A 12,585-nucleotide genomic window follows, 5' to 3' on the forward strand; every position below is an offset into this window, starting at 1 on the left:
GTGGTTATTTTGTGAAATGATCCTTGTAACATGGTCTTTGCGTGTGCAAAATATGGGAAAGATAGGACATGTATTCACTAAGATACAGGGTGAAACACTTATGACCTTTGACCCTACTTTACATACCCTAGATGGTGTCCGATCAAGTAGTTGTTATTTTATGAAATAATGTACGTGACATGAACTAAACATGTGCAAAATATAGGAGTGATAGAGGCCGTTTTTCTTGAGTTATTGCAAAGAAAGTTGCAGAAAGAAAGAAATATCTCAATACATCGAAGATAAGCCTGAATTTCAACCCAATTTTTTGACGTGATTCCGACATCGTATGAAAAAACAAAGGGCACACTTACGGTAGGGTAAAGTCTCAGCTACAACATATTAAAATCTGGGAGAAATTTACCGAAGCTTAAGTGAGCTAGTGCTCGATAAAGATAGTCATGTCAATTTTCATTTCCAGAAAAACTGCACTCCCATAGAGATAACACGTAAACTGGTTAAATTTGACGAGATTACTTTTAATCCATTTTTACGAGGTGATACCGTTATCCAATCAAACTATTGTAATTTTAGGTTTGAAAGAACTTTAAATGAGCTACATCATACTGAAATCTGGGTGAAAATTGACAAAGGACTAGTGAGATACGCTCGAATGAACTTGAAATTTGATGACGTCATTTTGAAAATTTACTTTTTTTACTTTATTAAGAAATTTGATATCTTTTCATCATTTTGTCAGCATTGCCACCCCATGAAATGACATGTACAACTCATCAGCTTTCAAAATATGTACAGAAAATGGAGGGTCACCGTCCATCCTGACGAGTAAAATCGGATTTAAAATTGGCAGTTTTTTGGCATAGTTGTACTGTATATCGCCATTGACGCGCGCGCGGAATTTCAACTTTGACGGGCCCGTATGACCTCATATTGAGTCGGATTGACTTGAAACTTGGTAGAAATATTCCTTGACATTTCAGGCAGCCGATAAGTGTGAAAAAACGGGAAATTTCTATTGCATATGGGCTGTGCGTGCGTATATGAGCGCGCGCGTACGCGTCCGTCCAATTTTTTCAATTTTTCAAAAAATGCTCCAAATGGTCTGAAACGTGTGCAAAAAAAATTTGAGCTCGATTTGAGCATACAAATATTTCAACGCGCGCGTACGCGCCCGTTTTAAGATATAGATGAATTTTGAGAATGTGAGTAGAATGCGCTTGACTTGAACTATATGTGACGTAAATTTGATTGAAAAATTCAATTCCATTAATGAGATATGAATGAAAATGTGTTTTCATATAATGACGTCATAGTGACGTCACGGTTGACTGATCACAATGATTTTACAAGATTTGTCGTCTTTGGGTCACCATACATATATGGTATAAGTTTGACATTGATAGGCAATGCACTTTCTGAGCTAACCTCTGCACAACTTTTGGGGAGAAATAAAGAAAACTAGAGATTGTAATTTGTCATCACTGACAAATTAAGGTGATCCGATTTTTTTTTAATCAATGATTCGAGTCCTGATCGTAATAGGCATGACAATACAAGTTTCATCTGTGTTTAGAGACATTGGCCGTGTGAGGTTTGGATTCTCATTTAGAAAAGGGAGTCATATCTGCCATCTTTGGTACCAATTCTGTATACACTGAATAACGAAGATACAGCAACGAATACATATGACCTTTGACCCACCTTTACACTCCCAAGATGGCATCTGAGGAAAAAGTGGTTATTTTGTGAAATGATTCTTGCGACATCGTCTATATTCGTGTGCAAAATATGGCAAAGATAGGACAGGTATTCACCAAGATGCAAAATGCAAAGTCTTAGGTACAACATAAAATCTGGGAGAAATTCACCGAAGGGTAAGTGAGAGCTAGTGCTCGATAAAGAAAAGCATGTCGATTTTCACATTAAAAAAAAATCCCTCCCATAGAGATAACACGTCATAACGAAAATACAGAAAGAAGTACATATGACCTTTGACCTCACTTTGCACACCCAAGATGGCGTCTGAGCAAAAAGTGGTTATTTTGTGAAATGATCCTTGTTACATGGTCTTTGTGTGTGCAAAATATGGGAAAAATAGGACATGTATTCACAAAGATACAGGATGAAACATTTATGACCTTTGACCCTAATTTACATACCCAAGATGGTGTCTGATCAAGTAGTTGTTATTTTATGAAATAATGTACGTGACATGAACTAAACATGTGCAAAATATGGGATTGATAGCCATTGTTGTTGTTCATCTATTGCACAGAAAGTAGTAGAAAGAAAGAAAAATAAAGAAAAAAATATGTTATTTTATAGAAATTTGAAGGAGAAGCATAAAAAAATCAGAAAAAGATAAAGTTAGGAAGGGAGATTAAGACTAACTAAAGAAAAAGAAGAAAAAAAGTGTTTAAAAAAATGAAAAAAAAATATTGGCAGGGGTGAGCCTCGAACCAGGGACCTTAGGATTACGAGTCGGATGCGCTATGCAATGACCTATTTCATGCTCCATAGGCCCTGTGTATTAAGCAAAATGACGCTGCATCGAAGCCACGTGCCATTTTCAACCAAGTTTTTCGACGTGATGCCGACGTCGTATGAAAAAATGGAGGGCACACTTACGATAGCCCAAAGTCTCAGCTACAACATACTAAAATCTGGGAAAAATTCACCGAAGCAAAAGTGAGCTAGTGCTCGAAAAAGAGAGTCATGTCAATTTTCACTGCCAGAAAAACTGCTCTCCCATAGAGATAACACGTAAACTGGTCAAATTCTACAAGGATACATTCAATCCATTTTTACGAGGCGATGACGTCATCCAATCAAAATGTTGTTTTTACATTAATGAAAGAACATTTCATAAGCTACAACATACTGAAATATGGGAGAAAATTGGCAGAGGATAAGTGAGATACGCTCGAGTAAACTTGTAATTTGATGACGTCATTTTGAAAATTTACTTTTTTTACTTTATTAAGAAATTTGATATCTTTTAATCATTTTGTCAGCATTGCCTACCCATGAAATGACATGTACAACTCATCAGCTTTCAATATATGTAAAGAAAATGGGGGGTCACCGTCCATCCTGACGAGTAAAATCGGATTTAAAATTGGCAGTTTTTTGGCATAGTTGCACTGTATATCGCCATTGACGCGCGCGCGGAATTTCAACTTTGACGGCCCCGTATGACGTCATATTGAGTCGGATTGACTTGAAACGTGGTATAAATATTCCTTGACATTTCAGACATGCGATCAAAGTGAAAAAACTGGAAATTTCAATTGCATATGAGCTGTGCGTGCGTATATGCGCGCGCGCGTACGCGTCCGTCCGATTTTTTCAATTTTTCAAAAAATGCTCCAAATGGTCTGAAACGTGTGCAAAAAAATTTTGAGCTCGATTGGAGCATACAAATATTTCAACGCGCGCGTACGCGCACGTTTTAAGAGAAAATATGAATTTTGAGAACATGAGTAGAATGCGCATAACTTGAAATATATGTGACGTAAATTTCATTGAAAAACTTCATTTCATTAATGAGATATGATTGAGAATGTGTTTTCATATAATGACGTCATAGTGACGTCACGGTCGACTGATCACAATGATACATTAGATTTGCCGTCTTTGGGACATGATGCATACATGATATAATTTTGAAATTGACAGGCAGCGGACTTTCTGAGCTAACCTCTGCACAACTTTTGCGGAGAAATAAAGAAGAACTAGAGATTGTAATTTGTCATCACTGACAAATTAAGGTGATCCGATTTTTTTTATCAATGATTCGAGTCCTGATCGCAATAGGCATGACCATACAAGTTTCATCTCTGTTTAGAGACATTGTCCGTGTGATGTTTGCATTCTCATTTAGAAAAGGGAGTCATATCTGCCATCTTTGGTACCAAATTCTGTATACACTGAATAACGAAGATACAGCAATGAATGCATATGACTTTTGACCCACCTTTGCACTCCCAAGATTGCATCTGATGAAATAGTGGTTATTTTGTGAAATGATTCTCGCGACATCGTCGATACGTGTGAAAAATATGGGAAAGATAGGACAGGTATTCACTAAGATACAAGATGAAACATTTATGACCTTTGACCCTAATTTACATACCCAAGATGTTGTCCGATCTAGTAGTTGTTATTTTATGAAATAATGTACGAGACATGAACTAAACATGTGCAAAATATGGGGGTGATAGGGCGTGTTTTTCTTGAGTTATTGCAAAGAAAGTTGCAGAAAGAAAGAAATATCTCAATACATAGAAGATAAGCTTTAATTTCAACCAATTTTTTATCGTCATCTCGACATCGTATGAAAAAACAAAGGAAATAAAACGATAGCGCAAAGTCTCAGCTACAACATATTAAAATCTGGGAGAAATTCACCGAAGGGTAAGTGAGCTAGTGCTCGATAAAGACAATCATGTCAATTTTCACATTAAAGAAAATTCCCTCCCATAGAGATAACACGTCATAACGAAGATACAAAAAGATATACATATGACCTTTGACCTCAAATTGTACAGACAAGATGGCATCTGAGTAAAAAGTGGTTATTTTGTGAAATGATCCTTGTAACATGGTCTTTGCGTATGCAAAATATGGGAAAGATAGGACATGTATTCACTAAGATACAGGGTGAAACACTTATGACCTTTGACCCTAATTTACATACCCAAGATGGTGTCCGATCAAGTAGTTGTTATTTTATGAAATAATTCACGTGACATGAACTAAACATGTGCAAAATATAGAAGTGATAGAGGCCGTTTTTCTTGAGTTATTGCAAAGAAAGTTGCAGAAAGAAAGAAATATCTCAATACATCGAAGATAAGCCTGAATTTCAACCCAATTTTTTGACGTGATTCTGACATCGTATGAAAAAACAAAGGGCACACTTACGGTAGCGTAAAGTCTCAGCTACAACATATTAAAATCTGGGAGAAATTTACCGAAGCTTAAGTGAGCTAGTGCTCGATAAAGATAGTCATGTCAATTTTCATTTCCAGAAAAACTGCACTCCCATAGAGATAACACGTAAACTGGTCAAATTTGACAAGATTACTTTTAATCCATTTTTACGAGGTGATACCGTTATCCAATCAAAATATTGTAATTTTATGTTTGAAAGAACATTAAATAAGCTACATCATACTGAAATCTGGGTGAAAATTGACAAAGGACTAGTGAGATATGCTCGAATGAACTTGAAATTTGATGACGTCATTTTGAAAATTTACTTTTTTTACTTTATTAAGAAATTTGATATCTTTTAATCATTTTGTCAGCATTGCCACCCAATGAAATGACATGTACAACTCATCAGCTTTCAAAATATGTACAGAAAATGGGGGGTCACCGTCCATCCTGACGAGTAAAATCGGATTTAAAATTGGCAGTTTTTTGGCATAGTTGCACTGTATATCGCCATTGACGCGCGCGCGGAATTTCAACTTTGACGGGCCCGTATGACGTCATATTGAGTCGGATTGATTTGAAACTTGGTATAAATATTCCTTAACATTTCAGACATCCGATCAAAGTGAAAAAACTGGAAATTTCAATTGCACATGAGCTGTGCGTGCGTATATGCGCGCGCGCGTACGCGTCCGTCCGATTTTTTCAATTTTTCAAAAAATGCTCCAAATGGTCTGAAACGTGTGCAAAAAAATTTTGAGCTCGATTGGAGCATACAAATATTTCAACGCGCGCGTACGCGCACGTTTTAAGAGAATATATGAATTTTGAGAACATGAGTAGAATGCGCATAATTTGAAATATATGTGACGTAAATTTCATTGAAAAATTTCATTCCATTAATGAGATATGATTGAGAATGTGTTTTCATATAATGACGTCATAGTGACGTCACGGTCCACTGATCACAATGATACATTAGATTTGTCGTCTTTGGGACATGATGCATACATGGTATAATTTTGAAATTGATAGGCAGCGGACTTTCTGAGCTAACCTCTGCACAACTTTTGCGGAGAAATAAAGAAACAAAGAAGAAGAAAGAATCCGTACAGATACAGAAGGTGATCCGAAGGATACTCGGATCACCTAAAAAAGAATCCGTACAGATACAGAAGGTGATCCGAGAGGATACTCGGATCACCTAACTAGAGATTGTAATTTGTCATCACTGACAAATTAAGGTGATCCGATTTTTTTTTATCAATGATTCGAGTCCTGATCGCAATAGGCATGACCATACAAGTTTCATCTGTGTTTAGAGACATTGGCCGTGTGATGTTTGCATTCTCATTTAGAAAAGGGAGTCATATCTGCCATCTTTGGTACCAAATTCTGTATACACTGAATAACGAAGATACAGCAATGAATACATATGACCTTTGACCCACCTTTGCACTCCCAAGATTGCATCTGATGAAATAGTGGTTATTTTGTGAAATGATTCTCGCGACATCGTCTATACGTGTGGAAAATATGGGAAAGATAGGACAGGTATTCACTAAGATACAAGATGAAACATTTATGACCTTTGACCCTAATTTACATACCCAAGATGTTGTCTGATCTAGTAGTTGTTATTTTATGAAATAATGTACGAGACATGAACTAAACATGTGCAAAATATGGGGGTGATAGGGCGTGTTTTTCTTGAGTTATTGCAAAGAGAGTTGCAGAAAGAAAGAAATATCTCAATACATAGAAGATAAGCTTTAATTTCAACCAATTTTTATCGTAATCCCGACATCGTATGAAAAAAACAAAGGAAATGAAACGATAGCGCAAAGTCTCAGCTACAACATATTAAAATCTGGGAGAAATTCACCGAAGGGTAAGTGAGCTAGTGCTCGATAAAGACAATCATGTCAATTTTCACATTAAAGAAAATTCCCTCCCATAGAGATAACACGTCATAACGAAGATACAAAAAGAAGTACATATGACCTTTGACCTCAATTTGCAACGACAAGATGGCATCTGAGTAAAAAGTGGTTATTTTGTGAAATGATCCTTGTAACATGGTCTTTGCGTGTGCAAAATATGGGAAAGATAGGACATGTATTCACTAAGATACAGGGTGAAACACTTATGACCTTTGACCCTACTTTACATACCCAAGATGGTGTCCGATCAAGTAGTTGTTATTTTATGAAATAATGTACGTGACATGAACTAAACATGTGCAAAATATGGAAGTGATAGAGGCCGTTTTTCTTGAGTTATTGCAAAGAAAGTTGCAGAAAGAAAGAAATATCTCAATACATCGAAGATAAGCCTGAATTTCAACCCAATTTTTTGACGTGATTCCGACATCGTATGAAAAAACAAAGGGCACACTTACGGTAGGGTAAAGTCTCAGCTACAACATATTAAAATCTGGGAGAAATTTACCGAAGCTTAAGTGAGCTAGTGCTCGATAAAGATAGTCATGTCAATTTTCATTTCCAGAAAAACTGCACTCCCATAGAGATAACACGTAAACTGGTCAAATTTGACAAGATTACTTTTAATCCATTTTTACGAGGTGATACCGTTATCCAATCAAAATATTGTAATTTTATGTTTGAAAGAACATTAAATAAGCTACATCATACTGAAATCTGGGTGAAAATTGACAAAGTACTAGTGAGATACGCTCGAATGAACTTGAAATTTGATGACGTCATTTTGAAAATTTACTTTTTTTACTTTATTAAGAAATTTGATATCTTTTAATCATTTTGTCAGCATTGCCACCCCATGAAATGACATGTACAACTCATCAGCTTTCAAAATATGTACAGAAAATGGAGGGTCACCGTCCATCCTGACGAGTAAAATCGGATTTAAAATTGACAGTTTTTTGGCATAGTTGTACTGTATATCGCCATTGACGCGCGCGCGGAATTTCAACTTTGACGGGCCCGTATGACCTCATATTGAGTCGGATTGACTTGAAACTTGGTAGAAATATTCCTTGACATTTCAGGAAGCCGATAAGTGTGAAAAAACGGGAAATTCCTATTGCATATGAGCTGTGCGTGCGTATATGAGCGCGCGCGTACGCGTCCGTCCAATTTTTTCAATTTTTCAAAAAATGCTTCAAATGGTCTGAAACGTGTGCAAAAAAAATTTGAGCTCGATTTGAGCATACAAATATTTCAACGCGCGCGTACGCGCACGTTTTAAAATATAGATGAATTTTGAGAATGTGAGTAGAATGCGCTTGACTTGAACTATATGTGACGTAAATTTGATTGAAAAATTCCTTTCCATTAATGAGATATGAATGAAAATGTGTTTTCATATAATGACGTCATAGTGACGTCACGGTCGACTGATCACAATGATTTTACAAGATTTGTCGTCTTTGGGTCACCATACATATATGCTATAAGTTTGACATTGATAGGCAATGCACTTTCTGAGCTAACCTCTGCACAACTTTTGGGGAGAAATAAAGAAAAATTAAGGTGATCCGATTTTTTTTTTTTCATCAATGATTCGAGTCCTGATCGCAATAGACATGACCATACAGGTTTCGTCTGTTGTTAAAAACGTTGGCCGTGTGATGTTTGAATTCTCGTTTAGAAAAGGGAGTCATATCTGCCGTCTTTGGTACCAAATTCCGTATACACTAGATAACGAAGATACAACAACAAATACATACGACCTTTGACCCACCTTTACACTCCCAAGATGGCATCTGAGGAAAAAGTGGTTATTTTGTGAAATGATTCTTGCGACATCGTCTATACGTGTGCAAAATATGGGAAAGATAGGACAGGTATTCGCCAAGATACAAGATGAAACATTTGTGAACTTTGACCCTAATTTACATACCCAAGATGTTGTCCGATCAAGTAGTTGTTATTTCATGAAATAATGTACGTGACATGAGCTAAACATGTGCAGAATATGGGGGTGATGGGGCGTGTTTTTCTTGAGTTATTGCAAAGAAAGTTGCAGAAAGAAAGAAATATCTCAATACATAGAAGATAAGCTTTAATTTCAACCAAGTTTTTTATCGTGATCCCGACATCGTATGAAAAAACAAAATGAAATTTAACGATAGCGCAAAGTCTCAGCTACAACATATTAAATTCTGGGAGAAATTCACCGAAGGGTAAGTGAGCTAGTGCTCGATAAAGACAATCATGTCAATTTTCACATTTAAAAAAATTCCCTCCCATAGAGATAACACGTCATAACGAAGATACAAAAAGAAGTACATATGACCTTTGACCTCAATTTGCACAGACAAGATGGCATCTGAGTAAAAAGTGGTTATTTTGTGAAATGATCCTTGTAACATGGTCTTTGCGTTTGCAAAATATGGGAAAGATAAGACATGTATTCACTAAGATACAGGATGAAACACTTATGACCTTTGACCCTAATTTACATACCCAAGATGGTGTCCGATCAAGTAGTTGTTATTTTATGAAATAATGTACGTGACATGAACTAAACATGTGCAAAATATAGAAGTGATAGGGCGTGTTTTTCTTGAGTTATTGCAAAGAAAGTTGCAGAAAGAAAGAAATATCTCAATACATCAAAGATAAGCCTGAATTTCAACCAAAATTTTTGACGTGATCCCGACATCGTATGAAAAAACGAAGGGCACACTTACGGTAGCGTAAAGTCTCAGCTACAACATATCAAACTCTGGGAGAAATTTACCGAAGGGTAAGTGAGCTAGTGCTCGATAAAGATAGTCATGTCAATTTTCATTTCCAGAAAAACTGCACTCCCATAGAGATAACACGTAAACTGGTCAAATTTGACAAGGTTACTTTCAATCCATTTTTACGAGGTGATACCGTTATTCAATCAAAATTTTGTAATTTTATGTTTGAAAGAACATTAAATAAGCTACAACATACTGAAATCTGGGTGAAAATTGACAAAGGACTAGTGAGATACGCTCAAATGAACTTGAAATTTGATGACGTCATTTTGAAAATTTACTTTTTTTACTTTATTAAGAAATTTGCTATCTTTTAATCATTTTGTCAGCATTGCCACCCCATGAAATGACATGTACAACTCATCAGGTTTTAAAATATGTAAAGAAAATGGGGGGTCACCGTCCATCCTGACGAGTAAAATCGAATTTAAAATTAGCAGTTTTTTGGCATAGTTGCACTGTATATCGCCATTGACGCGCGCGCAGAATTTCAACTTTGACGGGCCCGTATGACGTCATATTGAGTCGCATTGATTTGAAACTTGGTATAAATATTCCTTAACATTTCAGACATCCGATCAAAGTGAAAAAACCTGAAATTTCAATTGCACATGAGCTGTGCGTGCGTATATGCGCGCGCGCGTACGCGTCCGTCCGATTTTTTCAATTTTTCAAATAATGCTCCAAATGGTCTGAAACGTGTGCAAAAAAATTTTGAGCTCGATTGGAGCATACAAATATTTCAACGCGCGCGTACGCGCACGTTTTAAGAGAAAATATGAATTTTGAGAACATGAGTAGAATGCGCATAATTTGAAATATATGTGACGTAAATTTCATTGAAAAATGTCATTCCATTATTGAGATATGATTGAGAATGTGTTTTCATATAATGACGTCATAGTGACGTCACGGTCGACTGATCACAATGATACATTAGATTTTTCGTCTTTGGGACATGATGCATACATGGTATAATTTTGAACTTGATAGGCAGCGGACTTTCTGAGCTAACCTCTGCACAACTTTTGCGGAGAAATAAAGAAACAAAGAAGAAGAAAGAATCCGTACAGATACAGAAGGTGATCCGAAGGATACTCGGATCACCTAACTAGAGATTGTAATTTGTCATCACTGACAAATTAAGGTGATCCGATTTTTTTTATCAATGATTCGAGTCCTGATCGCAATAGGCATGACCATACAAGTTTCATCTCTGTTTAGAGACATTGGCCGTGTGATGTTTGCATTCTCATTTAGAAAAGGGAGTCATATCTGCCATCTTTGGTACCAAATTCTGTATACACTGAATAACGAAGATACAGCAATGAATACATATGACCTTTGACCCACCTTTGCACTCCCAAGATTGCATCTGATGAAATAGTGGTTATTTTGTGAAATGATTCTCGCGACATCGTCTATACGTGTGAAAAATATGGGAAAGATAGGACAGGTATTCACTAAGATACAAGATGAAACATTTATGACCTTTGACCCTAATTTACATACCCAAGATGTTGTCCGATCTAGTAGTTGTTATTTTATGAAATAATGTACGAGACATGAACTAAACATGTGCAAAATATGGGGGTGATAGGGCGTGTTTTTCTTGAGTTATTGCAAAGAAAGTTGCAGAAAGAAAGAAATATCTCAATACATAGAAGATAAGCTTTAATTTCAAGCAATTTTTTATCGTCATCCCGACATCGTATGAAAAAACAAAGGAAACAAAACGATAGCGCAAAGTCTCAGCTACAACATATTAAAATCTGGGAGAAATTCACCGAAGGGTAAGTGAGCTAGTGCTCGATAAAGACAATCATGTCAATTTTCACATTAAAGAAAATTCCCTCCCAGAGAGATAACACGTCATAACGAAGATACAAAAAGAAGTACATATGACCTTTGACCTCAATTTGCACAGACAAGATGGCATCTGAGTAAAAAGTGGTTATTTTGTGAAATGATCCTTGTAACATGGTCTTTGCGTATGCAAAATATGGGAAAGATAGGACATGTATTCACTAAGATACAGGGTGAAACACTTATGACCTTTGACCCTAATTTACATACCCAAGATGGTGTCCGATCAAGTAGTTGTTATTTTATGAAATAATTCACGTGACATGAACTAAACATGTGCAAAATATAGAAGTGATAGAGGCCGTTTTTCTTGAGTTATTGCAAAGAAAGTTGCAGAAAGAAAGAAATATCTCAATACATCGAAGATAAGCCTGAATTTCAACCCAATTTTTTGACGTGATTCTGACATCGTATGAAAAAACAAAGGGCACACTTACGGTAGCGTAAAGTCTCAGCTACAACATGTTAAAATCTGGGAGAAATTTACCGAAGCTTAAGTGAGCTAGTGCTCGATAAAGATAGTCATGTCAATTTTCATTTCCAGAAAAACTGCACTCCCATAGAGATAACACGTAAACTGGTCAAATTTGACAAGATTACTTTTAATCCATTTTTACGAGGTGATACCGTTATCCAATCAAAATATTGTAATTTTATGTTTGAAAGAACATTAAATAAGCTACATCATACTGAAATCTGGGTGAAAATTGACAAAGGACTAGTGAGATATGCTCGAATGAACTTGAAATTTGATGACGTCATTTTGAAAATTTACTTTTTTTACTTTATTAAGAAATTTGATATCTTTTAATCATTTTGTCAGCATTGCCACCCCATGAAATGACATGTACAACTCATCAGCTTTCAAAATATGTACAGAAAATGGGGGGTCACCGTCCATCCTGACGAGTAAAATCGGATTTAAAATTGGCAGTTTTTTGGCATAGTTGCACTGTATATCGCCATTGACGCGCGCGCGGAATTTCAACTTTGACGGGCCCGTATGACGTCATATTGAGTCGGATTGATTTGAAACTTGGTATAAA

This window comes from Diadema antillarum, unplaced genomic scaffold (genome assembly GCF_040938485.1).
Source record: "Diadema antillarum isolate AM-2024a unplaced genomic scaffold, OU_Dant_1.0 seq00000604_RagTag, whole genome shotgun sequence".
In the NCBI taxonomy this organism is placed as follows: domain Eukaryota; kingdom Metazoa; phylum Echinodermata; class Echinoidea; order Diadematoida; family Diadematidae; genus Diadema; species Diadema antillarum.